Raw genomic sequence first — 12,933 nt, 5'->3', positions numbered from 1 at the left:
GAATTCAGTATTCAACATTTTTCAGAAGGGTTCACATTTGGCCAAATCCAAGTGCCTGGCTGAACCAAATATGAATCCAAAAAATCCAAAAAATCATGTGACTTTTCATCACAAAAACAAGAAAGTCAGACATGTTTTCTCTTTTTACCCTTTTTTCCCCGTTTCCCCCTTGTTTCCCTAGTTTTATATGGATATTAAGGTTCGGATTTGGTTCGGTATTCGGCCGAATCTTTCACAAAAGGATGCAGCATTTAGCCGAATCCTTAAACAGTGGATTTGCTGCATCCTAACTAAATAGCCAATTAGGTCCTAGCATTACAATATTTGATCCTACATAAAGAAGGAAAATCTTTTGAACTCAAGTTCTTAAAAAAGCTATTAACCATGTATGGCTTTATTATAATCATTTATTTATAAAGCCCCTATGCAATAAATTGATGTAAATATTGAACATACAGATTATATGCAACAAAACAACAATCTATAACCAATACAAGATGTAAGGAGAGCCCTGCCCAAAAGACTTTACAATTTAAAAAAGGTATCAAAGTGTCCAATCAGGTCCTTACCAGGAGTGTAAGAGAGCCTCACAGTTTGAGAAGTACTGGTTTAGAGATATCAAGTCCAACTCAGACATATTTGCTATTGCTGGGGGATCTGGTTTGCTAGGTGCTCTGGCCATCTGACATCTAATGCGGTCAATGGTTGAGCACTTGTGGGTTTATAGTATGTATGCCTTTGATGGGACTTTTCTATGAATCCTTGATGGGGAAGCAGAAGAGTTTGGTCTTTCTACTCAGTTGGAAACGTAAAACAAAAAATAACTTGATAGCAATATTCAATCTTAATAATATAAGTTTTTAACTTTGTGGTGTCAATCTAGTATCTTCCATTTGTTCAAAATTGCTCTTGCCAAAATCCTTAACCAGCCCCCCTGGATGTAAATTCCTTGCCCTACCTTCTACTCCTTATAGAAAGAATTAGCTCATTTCAGACTTTGAAAATGAATGTACCTGAATTTACTGTGACTTGACACAGAATAAAACCTATCAGGCTTATAGTTTGGTTGAAGGCCAAAGCTTCACTGCAATTATTCAAGTGCTACCCTTGTGTGAAGAGAATGCTTGTATACAGCTCATGGAGGCGACTGAGCATGTCTAGGTGGAAATGTCACCTAAAGTTCAGGTTGTCATGCATGAGAGGAGAAACCCCATCAATCCCAATCCAAAAAACCAAATGCTTAAATGACTGGGTTTATACTGAAGAACATCCGCTCTTACAGGGCAGCACTTAGTGATTTCTGTTTCCTCACAAATATACAGGTGAAGAAAAACAGATAAGAAAGATTTATAGTTGAATGCATAACAGAGAGATAGGGGAGAAAATAAGCTAAGGTGCAGTAAAAGGTCAGTATTTGCAAGCTGATGCATGTTGAAGTCTGATAATACAATGTGACTTCTGATTAATAAAGGACTTAAAAAATCACAACGTTTGCTTAAGGTCTATTAACCCACATTAACCAATCAAATATTTGCTTTCAAACAAGTGTAACCCATTGCTCTCTGATCATTGGCTTCTATGGCATACAGGACTAGACTAAGTGCAAACTTTGCACTTTCATTAGAGTCCACAAGACACAGGGATATCTCACTTACAGAAGCGCCAGTGTCTTAACAGTCAAAGGCCATTTTCAATGGAAAAATGGCCTTTTTCCTTTAGGTTGCTATTTGTAATGTTTCAGCTACCTTAACCAGACACCTAGTCCACGGAGATGGACTATTGGACAGATGGACTCATTTATGCAAAAATGCACACGCCAGTCCAAGAAATTGACCTCTGCCAGTCTGGGCAGAACTTGGAGACCTATTTATCAACAGGCTCATTCTAGTGGTTTTGGAGGTTTTTGAAACCACGACTAAACTCACTTTCTCTGAAACTACAAATGTCATGAAATTTATTAAAAGATCCGAATAAAAAAAAAGTACGAATGGAAAATAACACTGAACAATCTGAAAAAAATATGAATACATCTAAAACCTCTCATAGTTTCCTAGCAAAAACAAAATCCAAAAACCTCCAAATTGATTTAAAATGATTGACTTATATAGGACCTCAACAACTTTTACCTGGTGAAGTTTTGTATTAAAGGTTTTTGTGGTTTTTACACTTAGGGGCACATTTACAAAGCTTGAGTGAAGGATTCGAATTTAAAAAACTTCGAATTTTGAAGTGTTTTTTTGGCTACTTCGAACATCGAATGGGCTACTTCGACCTTCGACTACTACTTCGACTTCGAATCGAACGATTCGAACTAAAAATCGTTCGACTATTCGACCATTCGATAGTCGAAGTACTGTCTCTTTAAAAAAAACTTCGACCCCCTAGTTCGGCAGCTAAAAGCTACCGAACTCAATGTTAGCCTATGGGGAAGGTCCCCATAGGCTTGCCTGCGTTTTTTTGATCGAAGGATATTCCTTCGATCGTTGGATTAAAATCCTTCGAATCGTTCGATTCGAAGGATTTAATCGTTCGATCGAACGAATAATCCTTCGATCGTTCGATCTCAGAATTTTCGCTAAATCGTTCGACTTCGATATTCGAAGTCGAACGATTTTAGTTCCTGGTCGAATATCGAGGGTTAATTAACCCTCGATATTCGACCCTTAGTAAATCTGCCCCTTAATAAATCTTGAGCTTTTAGCTCTTTTTAAAAAAAAATATGAAAAACACTAATTTTTAGAGATTCGTGGAAAAAATGGAAATTCTATTGTTAGTAAATGGGCCCCTTGATCTCTCACAAGAGAACATGTGGTTTGATGCTTTTAAGTTTATGTGACTATAAGTCATGTTTTACAAAATAACAACAATATTTAAGTTGTAATAAAAGAAAAGGCTATCCTAGCTTTGTTGTTGTTGTTATTTTTTAGTATAAATAGCTCCACCATTCCCAAGAGGAGAAGATATGGCTTATGAGAAAGAAGGACAAATACAGAAACATATAACATCTACCAGCATTCAACAATAGCAATGAATATGAGAAGCTGGTTTGGCCATGGGATATAGGAGAAAGAATATTTTGGGGGAATCCAGGAGAAAAAGAAGGGAAGGATAAAAAGACCATGCATTAGCAATACGGAAGAGGAAAATTTGGAGCCAGAAGATGGAGAATAAAAGCAAGGAATGGTGCAAAATGGTCTGAAATTGTGCAGATGGATAGGTCCCTTCAAGGGCTGTAGAGCCACAGAAAGAGAGAGAGCTATACCTAATGATTGCCCATAATACAATATAAGTAACATAGCAGAGACATAGAATGTTGGAAAATATATGTCAACATCAAAGTCTATTTAGCAAAATTAGGCTAATTTACTTAGAAATGCAGAACATTGCAAACATAGCAACTAATCAGATCTTAGCATTCATTTTCTAACTTGTAGAAGACTGACAGAAACAGATCGCTTTCTTTTCATAACAGTTGGAACTTGGCACCTGTGTTGGTAAATGAGCCTTCTTTCTCTTCTAGTTACTTATTCTGGGGGTTTACTCTAGTCACTACTTTTATTTCTGGGTATCTTATTTACGAATGACTGTACTGAGAGGAATGGATATATTACAACCACTATCGACTTGGAAGTTTGCCAGAATGAGCAACATGAGACTGGTTTCACTACCCAGAAAGGTCAAGGAGGAACTGGCCCTAATATTTCTTCCCAAGGAATCCCATGACCAATCAGTTAAATCACTGCTCATTTGCTACTAGCATGTGTGGCCAAGATGCATAAATGTCCAAAGCTGGCCCTCGGGCCAGTCAGTCAGATATGTCATGTGCCTTAAATTCCTGATTGCAAAACATTTCACCAGTCACTCCAGTTATCACTCAGCTCCTTGTTACATCAACATAGTCACTTATACCATCAGAGAACACATTTTCATTTGAGAGTACCGACCCTTTGAATTCTTATTGTCATATGTTCTGTTTTTTAAATTTCTCACTATATACTAGTTACATTCATTATTTCGGCTTATAGAGGAAAAAAGGATACGAATAAAGGGAACTGCAGTTCAAAACATCGAATGCACTTATAACATAAACACCAACATAACAATTGTATTGATACAACTGTGATAGGATAGATAAGTGTTTGTCTTTTGAAAATCTAGGGATCATCTGGTAAAACCTAGACTAATATTTATTATGGTTCAGTTGACATGTGTGTGATCATTGGTGTGTGAGTTGCCTCCAACTACACAACAATTTAATCAATGGAACTAGTAAACCAAGGCAAGTGATCCATTTAGGGGTTCATTAGTTCATGAGCCAACCTGAAAATGCATAGGCCGGCACTTATGCTTAGTCATCTTTAGGTTGTCCTAATTAGTCATATTAAGGTAATTTAACCATCCATATGTTTGGCCACATTGCTTGCCAGTCAGATGGATTTCCCAAAAGTCTGGTTCTCACAATCAGTGGCGTAACTACCGGGGGAGCAGGGGGTGCAAATGGACCAGGGCCCGCACCCCCGCAGGGCCCCACCGGCAGATCGCGCACCGCTGCAGCCGTCTGTAGTCAGCTGCAGCCACGCAGAAAAATGGTACGGAGGGGGGGGCCCGGATGTACAGCCCGCACCAGGGCCCGTCCCCACCTAGTTACGGTACTGCTCACAATGCTTGAAGCAAGTCTTCTGACCAAAGATAATTTAGTATGTTTCCCTGGAAGTCTGAAATGTATCAAAAAGCTGTTGCTAGGCTCCGGCTCTATTTTAATCAGTTATGTGCATGGTGCAAAATGGGTGCAATGACTCCTTTCATCTACATTGAATTGTTTTGTGCCCAACAAATGCATGAAGTGATAGATAATAATGTTCACTGTGTAACTTGGATAACAGCGGTAATCTCTTTTCAAGTACATTAAACAAGAAGCAATGCATACTGTAATTGCTGAGTCCAATTTTGAAAATTAACAAACATTTTGTGCTGCTAAAAAAAAAGCACACACACATTTTGGAAAATCAATTAATGTTAGTGAATACTGAACATTAAAAAGACTTTAAGGCATCTTCAGAATTCTGATGGGTCAATTATTCATTTGGCACACAACTGAGTCTTTGGCATACAGGATTTCTGTATTCAAAACACATCGTGCCAGTTGAATATGAACTTGCTCAATTATACTGGACCCTCATCACTGGCTCAGCAATTTTTTAATGATTCCCTATTCACTGGGAACACAACATACTAATTCCATAAGCATTGTTATCTGTTGGAACACAGGCTTTATAATTCAGAGAATAATCTTATCCAATAGGACACAGGCTTCCAGTTTTATAGTGTATCCTGATCTAAAGGAAGATATGCTTGCAGATTCATAAAGTCTCCTGATCATTGGAAAGCAGGTTTACTAATTCAGATTGTTCTCCAATGGAAGAGAGGTAAAGTGCATAGCAATCTAGCGGAACAGACTGGTAATTTATTAAGTATCCTTATCAAATGGAACAATGAATCAGCAAATTATAGTGGATATAATATACATGAGAACAGAAACTTGTGTGCATGCCTATCATTGACAGATTTGTAGTGTTTCCTATTTCAACTTTTATACGTTTGCAGATTTATAATGTGATATTACAGTGTTAATATGGCAAATGCAATGTAGACAGCTTAAACAAGTGAAATAAAATTACAGAGACAAGAAACAATATAGAAAAACATGAATAAACTGCAAAGCACTGCTCGAAGGCATAAAACCATAAGATATGAGGCAACAGCCACAACAGCTGTAGTGCAACCCACAAAGCGGTCTGGTGGGGTCCAGACTGGTTTGAAATGTAATATATGCATTCAAAATAGATAATCTCTTGTTTAAAGAGATCCTGTCATCGGAAAACATGTTTTTTTTCAAAACGCATCAGTTAATAGTGCTACTCCAGCAGAATTCTGCACTGAAATCCATTTCTCAAAAGAGCAAACAGATTTTTTTATATTCAATTTTGAAATCTGACATGGGGCTAGACATTTTGTCAATTTCCCAGCTGTCCCTGGTCATGTGACTTGTGCCTGCACTTTAGGAGAGAAATGCTTTCTGGCAGGCTGCTGTTTTTCCTTCTCAGTGTAACTGAATTTGTCTCAGTGGGACATGGGTTTTTACTATTGAGTGTTGTTCTTAGATCTACCAGGCAGCTGTTATCTTGTGTTAGGGAGCTGTTATCTGGTTACCTTCCCATTGTTCTTTTGTTTGGCTACTGGGGGGGGGGAGGGAGTGATATCACTCCAACTTGCAGTACAGCAGTAAAGAGTGATTGAATTTTATCAGAGCACAAGTCACATGACATGGGGCAGCTGGGAAATTGACAATATGTCTAGCCCCATGTCAGATTTCAAAATTGAATATAAAAAAATCTGTTTGCTCTTTTGAGAAATGGATTTCAGTGCAGAATTCTGCTGGAGCAGCACTATTAACTGATTCATTTTGGAAAAAAAAATGTTTCCATGACAGTATCCCATTAAGGATGGGGAGATGAGTAACTCCTAGTTATGGATTTGGCACATGCTTAATTATTTAAACTGCATTCTTATCTAGAATTCTCCCCTCGATTTTATAGAAATTTGGAATACATATATGTCACCTCTATTGAGTCTCCTTTAAGCAAAGACCTTTGGAGACAATAGAGAAAACTCATTTCCAATGGGTTGTTTCAGTGGGAAGAGCAAATGATCTTGGAAATATCAAGGGAATTGTACCTGAGTGAAGCTAAATTAAATTAGGTACGAAATATCAAGTTAATTAATTAACTATTGTTAGGCAGGCAAACTGTGTGTGACCAGGAATGACTGGATCTAACTCTTCTTGGCTTTGAGGGACACTTATGCTGTTAGCAGAAGGTCAACAGGGCACAATTCCAATGAGGGCAGTAGTTGAGTTGCGTTCATAGAGTTGAGTACGTCCTGTATCAGTAAAGTACATCCGACCAGGAAAGTTGAATTTATACTGTATGGAAGTCATCAACAATTACCCAGAAACGTATTTACATAATACAAAAAAGGTAATGTAACATTATGCTTTATGGTAGGTGTTTAACTGTACTAATTATTTCATTTCCCTTTAAGATTTGTCCATATTTGCAGGGCCAGCTTGTATGCAGTTTAATATCATGATCGCGCCTACATAAAACACAAGAAAACCTCTTTAGTAAATGGTAAGAATTACAATATCACATAACCATAATTAGTCGGATATGTCTTAAAGATACCAGCACACACTAGTTGATTGCAAATACTATACATGCATATATAGTATATTTCTGTAAGTTATATTTAGAACATTTAGGGGGTTATTTACTAAAACTCGAGTTAATCTGATTTTTTTTTATTAAAACAAAATCAACATAACTCCTATCCATGAATTGAACTCATTTATCAATAATTCTTCTCAAAAAAGTTGGAGCAAAACAAAACAGAAAAATTTGAGGTTTAATAAATGGGCAGTAGCAAGTAGTCAGCACAACGATTGTTGGATTCAATGAAGGCAGTGCACATCACTTCAATGGCCATTGGAATCAACATAGGTAGAAGAATTTTGAAACAGCACCATCGTATTTTTCTTATTTCTTAAAAGCCTTTAATTGTGCACAAGGGCATTACAGCAACGTTTCAGGCCTTGCAGCCTTTTATCAAGCTTGATAAAAGGCCACAAGCTTGATAGAAGGCCACAAGGCCTGAAACGTTGCTGTGATGCCCTTATGCACAATTAAAAGCTTATAAGAAATAAGAAAAATACGGTGGTGCTGTTTCAAAATTCTTCTACCTATGTTTGATAAATGGGCCCCTAAATATGGACATACTTTATTATTATTATACTACATTATAACCAGACATACCTTCAGCTGCTATTGGGAGTAAGGGCATGGACACACATGTTGTTTTCGGCACAGAAACACGGCGCGGTTTTTAAAAAAGTTGACCACCACATAAATACGCTAACCTAATGTGCTATTGCCTAAGCCTAAGCTTGAAACTGCTTAGCATATTTACGCATCGGTTTTTTTAAAAAAACGTCCCACGTTTCCAAGTTGTGCTTCAATTGTAGCTGAAGAACTGCAGGTCAGATAAGACTGACAAAATGGGGCCCATTTATTAATCCTCAAATTTTGAATTTTTAGAGGGAAAAAACCTTTAAATGTTTGAGATTTATTATTATTATTATTTATTATATATTTATTTATTCCGCAAAGCTGCTAAAAATCCGAATCCAAAAATACTCCATCTCAAACCTGTTGAGGTCATGTAGAAGTCAATGTTCCTGAGAACCCATGACTAAGCACCCTGGATGGGTGCGAAATGCATAGGGTAGATGGAGATGCAGATTTTTAACTTTGTATGAATAAAATTAAATTTTTTAATTGAATTTCTCTGGTCCTGTGGATCCGTTTGAGTGCCGGTCGGCCCTGCTTTTTCAACATTTTCTTTGCCGTGCCGCTCCCTAAAGCTGGGGGTTTGGGGCTTGTGCACCCGGACCACTTTCACTATTTGGTGAATCATTTACATTCTATTCTGGAGCACCTCGTCTCTTCCTAACTATTGAAATGAAGATGTTTCTTGACATCACCATCTGTGCTGGTTTTCGTCCGATAATCCGATAAATAGGAATTTTGCGGCGACGATTCGATAAAGTCGAGTTTTTGGAGCGTCATATGATTCGAATTGACGCACAAATTTGTTGTGACGTTTTTTCGCTCCGACTTTTTCTAAAAGAATTATTGATAAATTAGTTAAATTTGTGGATGAGAGTTAGGTCAACTATGTTTTAATAAAAAAAACAATATAAACTCAAGTTTTAGTAAGTAACCCCCAATGTGTTAGCCTCATTATCTTACTGTCAACATCTGTCTCCATTCTATCTGCTGCCCCCTTCCCTCCTATCTACCATCTCTGATTTGAGAGGCCCCATTGTGTGCATGGATGGTTGGCAGTCTCCTCTTGTTTGCCAAGTTCTTTGTTTCTTTGACAATAGGAGAATAAAAATTTTAGATCGGAAAGGCCCGAGGAGTTGATTTCATTCTGCGCAAATTCATTATCCAGGTTGGGTTTCATTAGAGGTGGGGAAGCAGTGGAGGAATTTCCTTTGAACGTGCAATGCTGCTTTAAGTTTAAGACAGCACACACATTACATGGCATCTTGTATTCATATTTCATTGCCATGAATTAACTGCCTCTCCACACCAAAGGTCTCCAGCTCTCTCAAGGGCTCACTTGGGTTTCACAACAAGGGAGGGAGAGGGGAAGCTCATCAGATGTGACGAAGAGAGGAATATATATGGCCTCCAAGCCCTTCTGTAATAAATGCTTTGCATTTCCTTGCAGAAATTATTTATTAGAAGCTACTCAGTCTGTAGCTTAAGGATGATTTAAATGCTGTGAATCCCTCTGGCCTGTTGGACCAAGCAAGGGGGCTTCTCAAAATGTGCAGGGCTTGACGCCACTAGGAAACTTACCGTGACTGTCTTGGCTCAGCTGAGGACAAGCCATAAAGCTGTCATAGCGGCTTTAAATCACAGCAAGCATATCGCACTGGATATCAGAGGAACATCTTGCCTCCACGTGCTTTAAGAATCATCTACACATTAACTAAATTCCACATCTCAGTATAAAAGCCCCAATGTAAACCTAGAATTGGCTCTAGACTCCACCAGTAATCAGGGGTTTTAAAAACTAGGGTGTGGCAATTCGGTATTTTCCAGCCATCAGTTCTTAGTCAAAATAACACTAAATGAAATAACCTAATAAATAGTCCTGTCAACAAAATTGATAAAAAATAATTTTACAACTTTGTATTTGTGACACAATAAACATTTTATTTGGCATACAAAATAACGTCTTCATAACTGCAATTCAGAAAATGAAATATAAATTATATACGTACACTTTGTATTCCTCATGTATCTGTTTTTGCACAACAAAATCTGTCTTAATTGTGAAATTTCATTCACTACCTTTAAAAAAATGTTTTTACATTTTTAAATCCATAATAAAATAAATATCAAATAGAATATAACTTACTTATTCGTACATCATAACTATATCAAACAGAATAATAATAATAATATGGCTTAAAAACAGGTGTGGGATCTCTTATCCAGAAATACGTTATCAAAAAAGTTCCAAATTATAGACATGCCACCTGCCATAGAGTTCATATTAAGCAAATAATTCTCATTTTAAAAATGATTTCCCTTTTCTCTATAGCAGTACTGTCAAACTTCTATGGTACCGAGGGCTATAATTGAAGCCAGTGTAAGCCACTCCCTGTTTTTAGACCTCACCTACTTTAAAACACACCCATGTTATCACAAGACCATGTCCACATTAATAGCACACGAAAAAAAACCCACAAATGGTTGGTGCTCACTGTAGGGATGTCACTCATATGTGATAGGTGTGGATAATACAGCACCACAAGCATATGATTAAACACCTTAGAGGCCCCTAACAATAATTTTCAAATGCTAACAAACCCCTAGAACAAATACCAGGCTTTTGTTCTACAGGCAGAGCAGGGCACACACAGGGAGCATAGGGAAGGCAGTGTATGGCACACACATAGAGGCCAATTCATTAACTTCGAGTGAAGGATTCGAAGTAAAAAAACTTCGAATTTCAAAGTGTTTTTTGGGCTCCTTCGACCATCGAATGGGCTACTTCAACCTTCGACTATGACTACGACTTCGAATTGAAGGATTCGAACTAAAAATCGCTCGACTATTCGACCATTTGATAGTCAAAGTACTGTCTCTTTAAGAAAAAACTTCGACCCCCTAGTTCGCCACCTAAAAGCTACCGAAGTCAATGTTAGCCTATGGGGAAGGTCCCCATAGGCTTGGCTATCTTTTTTTGGTCGAAGGATAATCCTTCGATCGTTGGATTAAAGTCCTTCGAATCGTTCAATTCGAAGGATTTAATCATTCGATCGATATTTGAAGTCGAAGGATTTTCATTCCCAGTCGAATATCGAGGGTTAATTAACCCTCGATATTCGACCCTTGATGCATCTGCCCCATAGTATGGCACACCCAAGGACAATAGGGTAGGCAGAGTTTGACACACCCAGGGAGTATAGGTTATGCAGAATATGGCACAACAGGGAGCATGGGGCAGGCAGAATATGGCACACACATGGAGCATAGGAAAGGTAGAACAGAGCAGAAGACAGGGAAACCTATCAGGACCACTCTAAGATGTACTACATACAGTGACACAGTGCTGGTGCCCCATTAGCATTTTGTAGTGTGAACATGTGAACAATAAGATATGATGATCTAAATTACATAAATATCCCTTATCGGAAATCCCTAGGTCCCAAGCATTATGGTTAATAGGCCCAGAGAGGTATGGAGATTATGCCTAAATTAAATTATTTCTAACTAATATGGGACTGTTTTTTGTGCTTTGCTTTACTTATGGTATCCATTCTATAAACAAAAGTAATGGGATATACAGACACTTTGTGGAAAGTTTCAGAGCTTTGTTCATTTGCTTTGCAACAGCTGAGGGAAATTGGGTGACTTACCAAATATTTAATCAGTGTGGGTAACTTTCTTTTAAATCTTGACTTGACTAAAGATCCACCAAATTAAGTTTCTGTTCGAGATTTGACAAAATCTGTGAATGACTAAGGGGCAGATTTATTAAGGATCGAGTTGTAATTTTTCAGGTTAAAAAACAAACTCAAATCTTACGATATTTATTATACTCCAACCCTGGTAATTATTAGAATCTGAAAATAAACCATCTAAAACCTGTCGAGGTCATGAAGGAGTCAATGGCCATTTGAAGATGTTAACCATTTGAACCATTTGAAGATGTTAATTGCCTTCATGAGTTTTTTAGGAGGAGTTTTATTTCCATTCAATTTTTTTCTTAAATAAGAAACCATTGAGTTGAGTTCAGAGTTAATTCGAGTTAATTCGAGGTATAAAAATAAATAACACCCTGAAATTAGATTTTTGGATGATGCAAGTTTTTTGGATTTTGTTCAAATAGAATTATGCAAATTACAGTTTTCCTTTATAGATTTGATTTATTATTCTGCCTAATCTTTTGTGGAGGATTCTATATGTTGCCTTGGTTTGATTTACCCTGTGTTATAAAACCTGAATTATGGAATGATAATAGTATGGATTGACTGGACATGTATAACCAGAATAAAGTAACATCACCATGAAATCTAAGGCTCGCCCAAAATAACATGCGTGAAATCCAGCACATTAGGTTTGTAATACATTCGTATTCTCAGGGATTGCAGTGTCCAATCTATATAATCCTGGCTGTCCTCTTGGGTACAACTGGGGCACAAGCTAAGCCTGGGTAACAGACCCTAACTGGCACTGGATCCAGGGGCACTAACCTACTCTGCTCGGAGAATCGGCCTGACAAATGAACATTTTGGTTCTTATGAAGTTATTCCCTAAATCCCTAACTGGGCCAAAGATCTGTGATACATAAAGTTAAGGCCTATTGGAACAGGATCCTAAGGGACCCAAATTGCAAGGAGAGTAAAATCTTTCCCCCATTTGTCTGCTACTATACTTTTTTTTCATAGCTTTACTTAACATTATACATTGCATTTACATAAGGATTGGTATATATATATATATATATATATATATATATATATATATATATATATATGGCAAAAGACACATTATGATGTGTAAGGACAGCACTGCATGCAGATACACATGGATGCAAATCTGGCTCCCTATGCAGAACCCCTTACACCAATATGTTTACACCCATAAATAGGGTCTAACCATATATGTATCCTTATTATCTACCTCTGTGCCAGCTATTGAGCTCTGTTACCACACACAAAGTTGTGTGTCATGTTCACTGCAGTGTCCTTGATTAGGCTGAGGGACATCATCATCTAGGACCAAAACTCAA

This window comes from Xenopus laevis, chromosome 2L, assembly GCF_017654675.1.
Source record: "Xenopus laevis strain J_2021 chromosome 2L, Xenopus_laevis_v10.1, whole genome shotgun sequence".
In the NCBI taxonomy this organism is placed as follows: Eukaryota; Metazoa; Chordata; class Amphibia; order Anura; family Pipidae; genus Xenopus; species Xenopus laevis.
This window is presented reverse-complemented; position numbering follows the sequence as displayed.